The following is a 16,464-nucleotide window of genomic DNA, read 5'->3' as shown; positions in this document are numbered from 1 at the left end:
GTCATACCAGAAGTCTTACGAGATAATTATCCATTAAAGCGATAAAAGTGAAACACGTATGAGCATAAGCTGCATCAGACTACTAAATATGACACTTCAAAAATTATCACCGAACTTGTTTTCAAAGTTATTACGCAATCAAGGTTTAGTTGAGCCAGGAGCCCCCTAGTGTCAAAATATTCCCAAGGATAAATATACCACTACCAAGGATGATAATATACTACTCACAAGGAGAGTACCCGAGGTGTTTATTGCAGATTTTGTTCAAACTCGGCCGTAATGTAGACCTATATGAGATATGAAATTTCCCAAAAGGAGACGTTGCACTAACCATTCGATTTGCCATGGCAACCGAAAATGTTTTTGACCACTTAAAACAAAACCTTTTTTACCCAAACATTGTTACGATTTTACCCCAAAAAATGTTCCAATATACCCAAACTTGATGACATTTACCTAAATGTGGTCCAAATTACCCATTTCGTGATTTTCAATTTTTTTTTTGTGAAATCGAGAAAATCCCATGCTTTTTTAAATGGAGATTTTTTTGTTTTAAGTCGTCAAAAGCATTTTCGGTTGCCATGGCCAATAGAATTAGTAGTGCAACGTCTGCTTTTGGGAAATTTCATACCTCATATAGGTCTAAATTACGGCCGACTTTGAACAAAATCGGCAATAAAAACCTCGGGTACTCTCCTTGTCAGTTCAGTTGCAAGTCCAAGTTGGAGCTGGGCTAGGGTTTCAGCGTCGAATAAAAAGTTATTTTAAGAAAATTAGCATTAAACCAATAGGAAGTGCCCTACTTATATCTGCTATGTTACTTATGGAGCGAGTCGGGTTCAAACTGGCGTGAATTTTACTTTATCTTTAGATCGGTCTTAGAAAAACACAGATTTTTAGTGTTATTTAAGCAAATGTTTTTAGGGACATAATTAGGCGGTAAAATCTTATTTCAAAAGAGCTTTTTATCTCCAGAAATTACTCTTCTTGATCTGTTCACCCACGCCTTACCACTAATAAATATTATTACTTAAAATTGTCCTCACTTAGGACTTGCTAATCAAAATTAATTTTGAATAAATTAAGGATAAAATTATTTTAAATCCCAAAAAAACCCGTTGAAACAAGAAAATCACAGAAACATGATCCCAATTATAGAGTAGTAGCACTCCGTAGCTTTGGCCATGGCCGCCATTGTGGTCGCGAATTTTTTATGAATAGGAAAAAGCATGGGTGACGTCGTGTGACGCAGCACTGCCATTACTCTATTATACGATCATCATGACCGTGGGTTCGTCCATGTACCAAGAATCTAAGGGGACTCACTGTTCCCGAAATTTTGACACGGTAGGCGTGGCCTAAATCGGAAGGCTTATTGAGGTACATCAGCCGCTTTGAAGCGCCTCAAGAATTCTTCTCACTATCCTTACGAGAGGCTTAGTCAGAACATGGCCAACTTTGATTACGCACTGCACGCTACATAGCGGACGACCCAGTCGCTGTTTTTTCATGAACCAGAATTTTCCCGCTGGGGGAAAACGGCGCTGCACCCACACAGATTTCCTCCATTGACTTCAATATGAAAACGGCATTGAAATTAAAAAAATCTTGTTACCTAAATAATTTTTGGACATTTTTAGATTAAAACTAATGTAAGGTTATTTTTCAATTTTATTTTAACAGTATTAAGCATTAATATATTTATTTTAATTATAAAAAAGGAAACAAAAGTCATGTGTTGCCTTAAGATGAGGCTAAACTCCCTCCTCCTAACTCCCGTTTTTGGGTTATTCTCTTGAAATTTGAAAAATATCGTTAAATATCGAAACGTTTTGTTCAAAACACTGTAGAATATATTAAATTATTAATATGTACCCTTATTTATTAAAGAAAACTCTTTAATTACGCCAAAACCTTTTTTTTTTAATAAGTCCGAATTCCCCGCCTTTATTTTATATAAAGAAGAAAATTTCTGTATGGATGCAGCGCCCCTAGCGGGAGTTTTTAGGCTCGCTCATTTGCATAGAAAGGTACTCAAACGGGTCGGCCGCTATGAAGCGCACAGCGCGTAATCAAAGTTGGCCATGGTTAGGCTTAGTTCATTAAATTTTTTAAGTTTAGAAATGAAATGGAATCCAGTGAATTTGATAAAAGAAACCTCAGCCATACGCGGCTTACTGGATATTTTTACTTAACACAATGGTTAATTACCATTACTTAAACTTTTAAAGAACCAATTTCAAAAATAAAAGGTCTGAGACTTACCAAGCCTAATCATTTAACCGACAACCCGGCGCCATTTTGTCCAAATTGAACGTGAACGCTCCAGCTTCTCTATGAAACTACGCTGGAAATCGACTTCAGCGACGCCAAGTTTGTCCACATAGAACTAAAATTAGCCGTGATTTTCCAATACCCAGTATTCACGCGTGCTTTTTAAAGCATGAACAGTAAGTCCCCTTAGTTTCTTGGTCCATGGTGCGTCTGAATTCTTTTCTTTTGGCTTAAACTTGGCTCAATCAGTAGTGGCTAGATTCTAGATCGCATCCGAATTCGTTTTGTCGACTTAAATCCAACTAAATTGTAGACAGCAATTACAGCATCGATGCCGTCTATTTCTGGGCTATTTATCATGGCGTCTGCATCCTCGCCAAACTCGCCTTCATCAAATTCTTCTGGAATTAAGAATAAGTACTCAACTTTTAAATGTGAGACACAAACAGTTTAATAATTAAAATTATGAATAATATTTATTTATAATTTCATGTAGAACTATTTAGTATTTACACATTTGAATATTTAGGCTTAAGCAGAATTTTTATTTAAGAAAAAAGTTCTTTTAACTTTTTAGCTTGTCTGTAGCAGACACTAGATCATATGCGCTACCTCGATGAAGCTAGAGCCGTTATGCCACCTAGACTCGTTTCGGTCGCGAATAAAACGCATCTAATGACGAGCTTGAGACCGCCATTTTATTGTGTAAAACGTGTCTAATGACGAGCTTGAGACCGCCATTTTATTGTGTTATTTTTGGAGAGGTAGTCTTTAGCTAGACGTCGTTGAGATGGCGTTACGGTCGTACGCCAGCCAACGAAAAGCCCAGGCTAAAGGTACGGTTCTAATCGACGCGCACCGAAATATTAGAAAAATTGTTCTAGTTATTTCTCCGATGTCTATGGGATAATTATCACATGACTCTCAACATTGTCGTTCAAAACCTCTCTAGCGCTCTGCTTAACCTGGCATTTGACTAATATCCCCTACTTTATTTTTTATCTTGAAAAAACAGCGCTAGACCAATGAGGTAGAATAAATAGAGATCCAAATAAATCTGGTATTCGCAGGACACGTTTTATTTGAGTATGAGAATTAGGCTTAAGTTTCAACTTTATCCAATCGTGTTGGTGCCATGTGTTTCTATAAGCAGACACTTTGGCAAAATATATTAAAGTTTAGTTTTCCAATAACACGATCGATGGCGCCAACACGATTTGATTAAGTTAATTTACTAGGCCTAACTCTCCAACTCAACAAATACTGCCCGCGAAACGGTAGGTCCTGGAAGGCGGATTTGGATCTCTATTTATTCTACCTCATTGGGTTAGACTTCGAAGGTAAATGAAGTTTTTTACTTCTGTCCCCTTAGTAGTATTGTGTGTAGTAGAATACACGACGACAAAAACTTGTCTGGACAATACTACATTCCAATTTTGATAGAGTAGTGTATTTTCCTTATCGGGGGCTTCCGCTTCACTTAACCCCAGCATTCTAGCTAATCACGAAGAAATTGAGATATGGATAGTTACTAAATACATTTACATCTCAATGTAGTGTTGTCCAGACAGAATTTCCTAAGTCGGGTCGCCTCCTACTTCCAATAATATCTTGGGGCAGAAGTAAAGAACATCCAGAAGAATAATTTTCTGTTAGAGATATGTTAAATACTTAAATTCTTATTTTACTTTTAGAAATAATGCATCGAGATATATTGGGCAACCCTCGCGTACTTGGTAGCGAAACATTCGTCTGCTTTTTAATCACAAAACGTAAACATAGATGGCAATCGTCGGTGTGAAAGGGAGTCATTAAAATTCGAAAGCAGACGAACTTTCGCTTCAAAGTTTTCGAGGGTTTGGGTTTAAAATCTAAAAAATTATACACCTGATTATGTAGTTCACAATACGCTGCAAACGAACTTGTGTGTAACTTGAATAACTTCCAGGTAATGATGGTAAGAAATCTCTTTCGCCAGATAATGTTTGCTGGGGACCAAGGCGTAATGAAAATTAATACGCTTTTATGATGAAAACTGTCGTTTACTTCGGCGAAAAATGACAAATTATTGAATGGGTACGTAAACTGGACTTTATTTCTATTTCCTCCAACTGGCGGATTTTGGAAGCTGATAAATAGATTTGAGGAAGCAGACGATGTTTTAACAGGGTTTCCATGCACTTTTTGCTTTAATATATTTATTTAACACCAAAACCTTTACGGCAACCCTGTTTTCCAGTCATTGAAGAACAGTTTTGCCAAGCATCTTTTGATGTAAAAAAACCATAAGTGACTGGAAACCCCGGTTCCACAATTATTTTGCATAATCCGCCACTTGGAGGAAATAGTTATAACGCGAGGGGTCGGACATTCAAAAATATCCCGTACACTTTCCAAGAAATCCGAAATCCGGATATTTTTTCAAAATCTTGAAATCCGGCAAGAAATCCAGAAATCCGACAAGAAGTCCAGAAATCCAACGGGAAATCTCGAAATCCGACAAGAAATCCAGAAATCCGACGGGAAATCTCGAAATCCAATCAGAAGTCCAGAAATCCGACGGGAAATCTCGAAATATCCCAATCTAGAAATCCCATGGGATATCTCAAAATCCAACGGGATATCTCGAAATCCGACAAGAAGTCCAGGAATCCGACGGGAAATCTTGAAATCCCACGGGAAATCTCGAAATCAAATCAGAAGTCCAGAAATCCGACGGGAAATCTCGAAATATCCCAATCTAGAAATCCCATGGGATATCTCAAAATCCGACGGGATATCTCGAAATCCGACAAGAAGTCCAGGAATCCGACGGGAAATCTTGAAATCCCACGGGAAATCTCGAAATCCGACAAGAAATCCAGAAATCCGACGGGATATCTCGAAATCCGACAATAAATCCAGAAATCCGACGGGTAATCTCGAAATCCGCCAAAAAATCTCCAAATCCGACAACAAATCCAGAAATCCGACGGGAAATAGAGAAATCCGACGGGATATCTCGAAATCCGACAATAAATCCAGAAATACGACGGGTAATCTCGAAATCCGCCAAAAAATCTCCAAATCCGACAACAAATCCAGAAATCCGACGGGAAATAGAGAAATCCTGAAATCCAATGAGAAATCGCGAAATCCGGGACAAAAGTTAAGAACTCCGAAATCCAACAAGAAATCTGGAAATCCAACAATAAATTTGCAAATCCAACAAGAAATCTTTAAATCCAGGGTGAAATCCCGGATTTAAAAATGGGGTACACATTTCTGGAGAATTCCGACCCCTCGTTATAGAGTGTTGTCGTCTGAAACCCTGCGACGTCACCATTGTAATTGCCTATTGATAAAAAACGGTAACTGTCATGGCGGCCACTATTAACACTACAGCTGTGACGTTACAAGTTTTCAAAATCGTATCAGATGGCAACGATAACGTTCATTGGCGTTATAAACACTCGCTTCGTTTTAAAGGTATTTATTTTGAAATTGAAGGCCAAAACGCGTGTTCACTCTTATTTATCTCTGTCAGCCTTGGTATTCATAGTATAGTGTCTACGTAGATGTTTATAGGACGTTTAAAAATCTTTGCAGTCTCATATTCTTACGTACCTGAACTCATTCTTGCGCGCAGCTATAACCAAAGTGTAAAAGTGTCTTAGTCAGTTTGCTGCTTAATGTAAAGCTAGTAAAAATCGTCCGAATTGGGTATGTCGCGCTCCGTAACTCCGTTAGTCGCCGGTAGGGGGCTTTCTCTTTTCATTCGATGGATGAAAACTACGCGTGGAACTCCAATAGTCGGTTTAGGGGCAAGACTGCAGCGCCAACCTCGACCGTGGCAGCCGCGATACTCGCTAATACCCAATTCCCAAAGCGAAACAAGAGGTTCCCTGAAATAAGGAGCGTATCTCCGAATCTTCCGTTGACATCCCGAAAAACGTCAGCGTTTAGAGCGCAATTTAAAGGGGAACGGCCAAGCTTTAACCAGTTAGATAGCCCTATAGCCCGTTCAAAACTAAAATTTATGGCGAAAACCGCGTTAAAAAATATTGAGTGGTTAATTTTTAATAAAGTAAAGAAATTTCGGGAAATCGAAAAGCGCGCGTCCGCCGCGACACCTGATGAGAAGTCGGTGAGACAGAAAAACAACGTAAAAGCGCGCGCTGCTGAAGACGCAAAAAATTTGTTTTGCACGCGCGGCGCTTTCCAGTTATAAAAGACCTAAGCCTAAATTGCGCGATTTTAAAAGTTAGGATAGTTCGCAAATCGTTCATACGGGGTTAGGGGCGCTGGCGGCAGCCCCTAAGATGGCGGCGAAAATTCAAACCCAAACACCTGGCGTTATTTTTCGTTTCAACTTTTTGGACCAAAAGCTATTTTTTCAAGACAAAAAAGGTACGTGTTAGTATATTGAACGTCTTGTTAATCTTTTGATACGGAAATAAGGTGTTATTTGGAAAAGCTTGTTCGTTCCCCTTTAAGAAATCCCAGACGCTTTGAAACGGTTCAAATCCATCACCCATTATTTGTTACGAGACAAATAACGATTGAAAATCTAATATTGGACAGATTTGGGAATCGTATAAGACGACCGGATTAAAAATGGGCGAAGGGCTTGATGTAAAAAGAGTAAAACTATATAAGGAAGAGAGCATTAAATCATGTCGTTATAAAAATGTCCTCTGGGGGGAGGGGAGGGGTGGAGAGAAAGGGTCGGAGTCGGCTCCTTTGATGTCGGCCGAGGCTTAGGTAGCCGCCTTTGTATGCCCTTATATGGCAGTCGGAGGCGCTGCTGCAGTTGGGCTTCCCCGCCACTCGCCGAACGCGCTCGCGATCCCGCGTCCGCGCACGCGCCGCCCTCAACCGGGGGAGAGTGAGAGGGACCCAGGGACTCTCCGGATAAGGTGTGGATGGATGAGCGCCTATGCCGTATTATAGCCGCCCGGATCATGGCGAAATTCGCTACAATTCCCTACTGCGAATCGTCGCTTGCATCATCACTCCAGCTGCGATACGCGCTAACATTGTAAACGTAGGGAACTGTAAAGGCTGTTATGTGACGTACATTCGGGATTCTTCCATCGATAGATCTAGGACTAACCTTATACGAACTTTTAAGTTATTTATTAAGAATCAAATATCATATATTGTTGTTTTTAGGTCTTAGTTTTAATATGTTTGCTTTAACTCACAGGCCAGGTAAAAATTATCTTCGCCCGTGCGTAATTCGACGGTTTTTGAAGCATCCAAGACTCTACATAATAATAAGCTAGGCTAATCACCCCTAAATAAACTTCGAAAACTACAATGCACAATAACCACCATTGAACAGAAGATAAACTATATAAAACAGAAACTGAGCTTTATTAGTAAATTTACTGCATATTTAATGAGCGTTATATCATTTAAAAACTCTTAATTAAAATCTGCTAGGCTAGTACCCAAGGCACCACCTTAGGCCTAAGTCATCAAGCGACTTTTAAGGCCATTAATTCAGGTGGCCGGGTTACAATGCGTAGGAGGGTGGTGGCAAGCCCTTCATGCCACGCGAGCGAACACTAACTATTACCGTCAACCTCGACCAGTTTTTGTGGAAGGGGAACCCGAAGAGCTCGGGGGAAAACCCCTTAAACCAGTGGGGAGAGAACTTGCAAACTCAACGCGGAAGGAGCTGAGTTTTTACCCAGTGCCACAAGTTGGAATTGGCGAAAGTGCTAACCACTCTGCCACCCCACTTTATTATATTCGAATCATAATTCCGAAAGTTACGTATCACTACTAGTTTTAATATGTTGACTCTAAGTACAGCTATCTCTAATAGTAACGGCTTTTTGGGGGGCCCGGAATCATTGTTTTTCCGAGGCTAGGGCCCTCCTAACTCGTACTTTCTTGAACTGCATGTGGATCAAAATGTTAACCGAACTTTGACTCAAAACAACGAAATAGACCAAAATCTTAAAATTATCACAATCATAAATAATCAGCTAGGCTAATACCTTTGGCACCACCATATTCCTAAGTCATCAAGCGACTATTAAAGCCATTAATTCAGGTGGCCGGGTTATATTAATCATGGGGGTTTTTTCGTTATACGCACGTTTTATAACACGCTCCGAAATTTGCGGAGACAAGAGTCGGGTCTACCAAATAAGGGTACCCGAAAAATACCGAACCCCAAATACCAGTTTTATAAATAATGAGATAATTCCCGGTGTAGAAAATCTGTTTAAATAAGGCACGCTTACTAGAAATACTCTTGTATTGGATTTGAAATCTTCTCGTCAGTTGCTCCTTCTTTTCACTCGTGTTTCACTCTTTCGCGTCTCTTTATTATCGGTCCTCCATTCTTCTCTAATTGCTGATGCGGCTCTCGTCTCTCTTAATGGAATTTGGAGCTCTGCATCGCTTTTTCTACGCACTGGCTCTTTTGCCCTTTTGCCCTGGTTTTATCTTCTCTATCGATGTCTGTTGGGATCGGATGCTGGTTTCGACGTTGGCTCCGGAATATTCAGCTTTTTCTGACGTAGAACGAAATTCTTATTTTCGCCGGTACTTGTAGAAAGTATTTGGTTCAACGTAGCGCGTTCCTGTTTAGTTTTAAGAGGGGAGATTTAATCCCAATTTGTAACGGACATTTTTTATATTAAAGACGATATAGTTTGGCGAAAGTTGCGTTCGAACCATAATTCTAGATTGAGATACATACATTTTTCCAATTTTAAATTTATTGGTTTTGTTGGGTGGAATATATTAACGTTTTGAAGGTGACGTAAAATGAAAGTTATAATTAATTTTGCTAATTTAGTACGTTTAATGTTTTTAGGTAGCATATTTTTTTCAATTAATCAAGAAAATTAACATAACCTTGCTCATTAAAGGTTTGGTGGCGGAGTGGTTATCACTTTCGATCCCAGCTTGTGGCACTGGGTGGAAACTCGGAACAACTCCTTCCGCGTTGATTTTGCAAGTTCTCTCCCCACTGGTTTAAGGGGTTTTCCCCCGAGTTCTTCGGTTTCCTCTTTCAATAAAAACTTTTCGAGGTTAACGGTAATAGTGAGTGTAGGGAGCTGTAGGCTCGCGTGGCATGAAGGGCTTGCCATCACCCTCCTACGCATTGTAACTCGGCCACCTGAATTAATGGCTTTAAAAAGTCGCTTGATGACTTAGGCCTTAGGTGGTGCCTTGGGTACTAGCCTAGGAGATTTTAATTAAGAGTTTTTAAATGATATAACGCTTATTAAATATGCAGTAAATTTACTAATAAAGCTCAGTTTCTGTTTTATATAGTTTATCTTCTGTTCAATGGTCGTTATTGTGCATTGTAGTTTTCGAGGTTTATTTAGGGTTAAAAATCCACCCAAAAACTTAATTAGGGGGGGGGGCGGAAGCATGTGGAAAGTTGGGATAAAAAAATAATTAAAATGAAATTTCGTTCACTCTGGAGCTCCACCCACCTCTGAGCGCGCCACTTGGAATGGGCACATTCTGATCAGTAAACCAACAATGATTAGTGAGTGCGAACAATCCTCAATTCGTATAGCTAAAACCTTCAAGCATCCAGAACTAAGTTAAGATCTTGTAGTTCTTAAGCACTCGGTTGGTAACCCTCACTTTTCCAGAGTCCCTTTAACCGCAAACCCTAATTTCTCCCCCTCCTCTCCTTAAAACTTCGCAAAGGCTTAGTCTTTTCCATATTTCAATATGATCGAGCTGACTAGCGGCAAATCTGATTAAGAGGCGCTCGGTACCTTCCTAATTTCCCCTTCTAATGCGGGCCTATGCAAAAATCCCCTCTTCTACTTTCTGGAGTAAGTATTCGCAAAAAATTGTGGCCAAGAAGAATCGATCGAAAGTTGCGGAAAAGACCAAAAAAAACTGCTTCCGCGCGATTCTTTCTGACTTTTAGTTTCGATAAGTTAGCGTTCGCGAAGCCAGGCTATTAATAAACGAAGCTAAGCGGTTCTAAGATAATGTGATTTAGGAATTAGGCCTTTTCCCGAGTAACCTCTTCCCCTTCCCCTCTTTCGAGATGCTTCGCAAAAAAAAGGCTTTTTAAGCCCATTTATTAGCCCCCCTCCTGGGCCCTTCTCTTTTTCCTACTTTCTCCATTTTGGCCTTTTTTTTAATGGTAAGACTCGATTAAGTTCTTTTTTGCCCATCGCTGAAATGGAAATATTAATTAGGTTTACTGAACGGCCGTCTCGGAGTTTTTTTCCCGTACTCTTCTCTCTTAAGCCTCGCCGTAACTAACTTTGAAAGGTTCCAATGGAGAAGTTGCTTTTAATAATCTTATGATTTATGCTAATTTGCTGGGACTGTTTTAACGATAAGTATGTAAGGGAAGTAGTCGATTTCGTATTTTTTTTAACCTCCTAATATTTTCCTATCAAGAATTTACTTATCTGGTTGCTTTTTTGCAAGATTTAGGAGAATAAAAAAATTAAAGCATTTAAACTTAAATTTTACGTAAAAAATTCCCAAATTATTGTTTTCTATATAAAAGCTAAAATATATTTATTTTTCACAAGATTTTGGCGGTTCAATATAAGCATTTAAACTTAAATGTTACGTAAAAATTTTACAAATTCTTGTTTTTCATATAAAAGTTAATAATATACATTTCTTTTTCACAAGATTTTGGCGGTTCAATATAAGCATTTAAAATTAAATGTTACGTAAAAAATTACCATATTCTTATTTTCCATATAAAAGCTAAAATATATTTCTTTTTCACAAGATTTTGGCGGTTCAATATAAGCATTTAAACTTAAATGTTACGTAAAAAATTCACAAATTCTTGTTTTCTATATAAAAGCTAAAATAAATTTCTTTTTCACAAGATTTTGGCGTTTCAATATAAGCATTTACACTTAAATGTCACATAAAAGAAATTACCAAATTCTTTTTTTTTCTTATAACAGTCAATATCAATATTAATTATTGAAAATAAATTACCCTGCCTTAAATTAAAGGTTCATTTTTCAACCACCTCAATATTACTTTTCTTTTTCAAAAGATTTAGACTAATAATATAAGCCATAGGAAACTTCAATGGGGCAAACTGACTCTCACGAGATTGCCCTGACATCTAGTGACTGCGCCAGTTGGCTGTGTTCTCAAGAGCGTAGAACGATTTGAGGAATTTGAGGTCGGAGTTTTGGTAATAAACGTATTTTGCAAGGTACATGTCTTCAAATATACCAGAAATAGCGTTTAAAACAAACTTGAAATCTTTACTGAATGCTATTTCTTTAGTGCTATTTTTTAAAATTTGCTCTCAGCTCAAGAAAAAGTACTTTTAATACATATAGCTCGCTTAAGCCTTTGGGATTGCGTTACACCAAGGTCCTAGTACGGACTTCGAGTAGCGCGAACTTCACCAAATAATATTTTTCGGGTGCCGCCACCAGATGTCGGCCAAAATTCTGGCGTCACTTCTACAACATGAAGTTTCGTATCTATATACGAAGTTATTTTATCTATGATATAAGCATTTACACTTAAATGTTACATAAAAGAAATAACCAAATTCTTGTTCTCGTATAAAAATCAATATTAATATTAATTAGTGAAAATAAATTACCCTGCATCAAATTAAAGTTCATTTTTCTACCACATCAATTTATAAATTTTACGTGATGCTTTAGAAGATATTTTTTTTCGTTCGTTGTCAAACAACCCCTTCATCTCACTGTTTAACTTACTCCGAATATAACGGTATAACTGAAAGGAAGGAAGATTCCCGGTATAAAAACATTCTCCATATTATCCCACTCGCAGCGAATCCCCGGCGAAGGGGAGACTCAAATTTGCCCCTGAGGGTTTTTTAGCCCGGGAGAGAAAATAGGGTCAGGGGAAGACGGAGGATCAGGAATTCTCGAGACCTCCTGAATCAACATCTTTTACCTCTAGCGTAAAATTGCTTTTATATTTGATCATGTTTGCTTATCATCTGATGATAGCGAGATGATTGTACATAGAGTGAGGGGGAACTCTCTCTTAGCAGATTACCTTTACGATGACTTTGGAATAGATTTATACGCTCTATACCGTTCACTTGGTGTCTTCTAAAATATTCATTATTTTTTATGACTTCCCTAATTTTGAGTTCAACGCTTTTTTGAGAAATGTTTGATGGGTTATTATAATTTTTACGACTTCCACAATTTCGAGCTCTACGCTTTTGGAGAAATATTTTATGGGTTATTATATTTTCTATGCATTATTTTTATTACGTCCCCAATTTCGAGATCTACGCTTTTAGATAAATCTTTTATGGGTTATTATATTTTCTATGCATTATTTTTATTACGTCCCCAATTTCGAGTTCTACGCTTTTGGAGAAATGTTTTATGGGATATTATATTTTCTATGCATTATTTTTATGACTTCCCTAATTTCGAGATCTACGCTTTTAGATAAATATTTTATGGGTTATTATATTTTCTATGCATTCTTTTTATTACGTCCCCAATTTCGAGATCTACGCTTTTAGATAAATATTTTATGGGTTATTATATTTTCTATGCATTATTTTTATGACTTCCCTAATTTCGAGTTCTATGCCTTTATATAAATGTTTTATGTTTCATTATATTTTATATGCATTGCTTTTATTACTTCCCTAATTTCGAGTTCTATGCCTTTATATAAATGTTTTATGGATTATTATATTTTCTACGCATTATTTTTATTACTTCCCCAATTTCGAGTTCTACGCTTTTGGAGAAATGTTTTATTGGTTATTCTATTTTCTATGCATTATTTTTATTACGTCCCCAATTTCGAGTTCAACGCTTTTGGAGAAATGTTTTATGGGTTATTCTATTTTCTATGCATTATTTTTATTACGTCCCCAATTTCGAGTTCTATGATTTTGGAGAATTGTTTTATGAGTTATTATATTTTCTATGTATTATTTTTATTACTTGCCCAATTTCGAGTTCTACGCTTTTGGAGAAATGTTTTATGGGTTATTATATTTTCTATGCATTATTTTTATTACTTCCCTAATTTCGAGTTATATGCCTTTAGATAAATGTTTTATGGGTTATTATATTTTCTATGCATTCTTTTTATTACGTCCCCAATTTCGAGTTCTACGCTTTTGGAGAAATGTTTTATGGGTTATTATATTTTATAGGCATTATTTTTATTAGTTCCCCAATTTCGAGTTTTACGCTTTTCGAGAATTTATTTAAGGGTTATTATATTTTCTATGCCTTATTTTTATTACTTTCCCAATTTCGAGATCTACGCTTTTGGAGAAATGTTTTATGGGTTATTATATTTTATATTTCGATAGCCGTACGTAATTCTCGCGTAACCCCTAAATGAGCGATATCTGCTAATTTTCGGCTTATAATGGAATGGAACTAGTTCGAAGTGGTGCATTGATATCGAAGCTGCAGCGAATCCTATTATTTCGGAGCATCCGTACTCGATCCCCCTTAACTCTAGCTATCCACGCTGGCGAGTAAAGCACGTTGCATTGATGGTCCCTCTCTGGCTCTGGCTGCCTTAAGTGGATGTCTTGGGTTCCTTCTCGGCAATTCCCACCGGACAGTCGTGACGTGACTGTTCAACTGAGAACGGGCCTTGCGGGTCATGTTGTGAGCGGTGCTTTAAGGGGCTATTTTGGAAGGAAGGCCCGCGTCAATTCCCCGGGGCCCTCCATGCCCACTATCGCCTCTTACATTTTCCCTGCGCGCGCTACTTTTAGGGTGTTGCGCTCACGTATTAATTTTTCTTTCCACGCGCTTTATACATTATTAAACGCCTTTTTTTTAATGGATGTTTTAATACGATCTTTTCCTACAGGATCTACGAAGAAGAAGTCGTTTAAAATTGGTTTCTATTTGAAAGTTTAGTTCTAATTTCAGAGACTAGACTGTACTTTTCTACTTTTCTGGGTAAGCTGATGATTTTAATAATTTATTTGCGATACGTTTTGGATGTTGCACTTTTATGATTGGCGGGGCCGCCGAGAGTGGGCCCGGGCCCTGATAAAACATAAATTCTGGGCCCCAAGAAAGCCCTTTCTATTGGAGATAGATATACTTTTTCGGAGAAAAACCCGGGATAAGTATACCTCGTTGGTTCAAACGCGGGCCCCTAGAAGGGTTTGGCCCCGGTTATTGGTACTGGCCTCCTCCCTCTCTTGTCGGGCCTGAAAATTGGTAAAATAACATAATTGTGACAAATACATAACATTTTCGTAGTCCCGAAACCGATCTGGTCTATTTTTAACCTATTTACGCCTGTAGAAGTGTTCCAACCGTTTCGCAGCGACGTATGCATAGCGAGGCGACATTTAGGGGCGTAACCCGCCGAAGCGTGTCTGGCGTTGCAGAGCGGCGGTAAAGTGAATATAATTTGATTTTGAGATTAATAAGCTAAGAAAACGATATCCTCGTGGTGCTTTCTTTTTTCCCGTCTCTCTGTATATCTATTTCCCAGGGCGGCCATCAAAGTGCGGGGGACCTTCGGAGAGGAGGGGTGTTGCCCCCGAAGAGCGGCAATCCCCGCCGCGTCTTTCCGATCTATGGTTTCCCCGCTATTGTTCCGCGGGCTTATTAATATTTGAAGCGAAAAGGTTTATTAATATTGTCGGCAGAGGGCGCCACGACGGGAGGGCGGAGAGGATCCATTTCGCGCGTCCGTAGAGCACGATTCCCCGATTTGCAGTCCACCCTCCCACGCGCTGTTCCCTTCCGGACTCATGGCCCGCGCTAAATGGAGATCACACCTTTTGATTCCCCCCCCCCCCCCCGTTACCATCACCGGAGACCTATCTCTCTTTCATAATGACCCGCGCTCACTTGAAAGATGGTTCAGTCTAATTTTTACGCCCCCTCGCATCCGCTTCCTGGTCCAAATATTAGTTGATAATGGATAGAGATTTACAAGCTGTAAAAATTTTAATTTCTTACTAGTGGTGGTCATGAGGATACATTTTTATTTAGTTTTACTGTATCAGAAATTTCAATTTAAACGGCTTAAGATTTATATTTTCAAGTATCAAAAGAGGTCTTTTAATCGCGGGCAAAAAGGTCTTCTAATCGAGGGGTCCGATATTCGTACAAATAACGTACACTCTAGAGAAAAATTATTTTAAAAATCTTGAAATAAACTTCAAAATCCCGAAATATGGTCGAAAATCAGTTCCAAAATTACTAAATCAACCTAAGAAACCAAAAATCAATACGATAAACGGTTCCAAAATTTCTAAATCAGCCTAAGAAATCAGAAATCAACACGATAATCAGTTCCAAAATTTCTAAATCAGCTTAAGAAACCAGAAATCAACACGATAATCAGTTCCAAAAACTCTAAATCAGCCTAAGAAATCAGAAAACAGAACGATAATCAGTTACAAAATTTCTTAATCAGACTAAAAAACCAGAAATCAACACGATAATCAGTTTTATAATTTTTAAACCAGCATAAGAAACCAGAAATCAACACGATAATCAGTTTTATAATTTTTAAACCAGCATAAGAAACCAGAAATCAACACGATAATCAGTTTTATAATTTTTAAACCAGCATAAGAAACCAGAAATCAACACGATAATCAGTTTTATAATTTTTAAACCAGCATAAGAAACCAGAAATCAACACGATAATCAGTTTTATAATTTTTAAACCAGCATAAGAAACCAGAAATCAACACGATAAACAGTTTCAAAATTTTTAAATCAGCCTAAGAAACCAGAAATCAACACGATAATCAGTTCCAAAAATTCTTAATCAGACTAAAAAACTAGAAATCAACAGGAAAATTGAGCTATGAAATTCTAAAATCACATTCTGATTTCTGACGTAAAATTTTCAAATGTCGGATCCCTCGGTATTAATTCTCCCATTGTCAAATTCATTTCGGACCAATTGAGTGGTCGCGTATAGGTTGATGGGGCTGATCACTTTTAGCGGGGTTTTAACACCAGTATGTGGCATACTATTTCCAGCTCTGGGCGTCGCTTAGGCTGGTTTTAGGTTTCACCTTTTCCTCTCACGCGTTCGAGCGATATATTTGATTGGAAAATCTTTATAGCCATCCTAATCCGTCGTCGGTTTTACTTATATTAAAAATAACCCCTAATTTCTATTAAAGAGGTCAGTCACCCGCGGATCATTTAATAATATTAGTTAATTTACGAACTGAAATTAAAATTGTAGGTTCATTAATAGAGC

This window comes from Leiobunum rupestre, chromosome 9 (assembly GCF_980474605.1).
Source record: "Leiobunum rupestre chromosome 9, qqLeiRupe1.1.hap1, whole genome shotgun sequence".
NCBI lineage: Eukaryota > Metazoa > Arthropoda > Arachnida > Opiliones > Sclerosomatidae > Leiobunum > Leiobunum rupestre.
Note: the sequence above shows the minus strand (reverse complement) of the source record.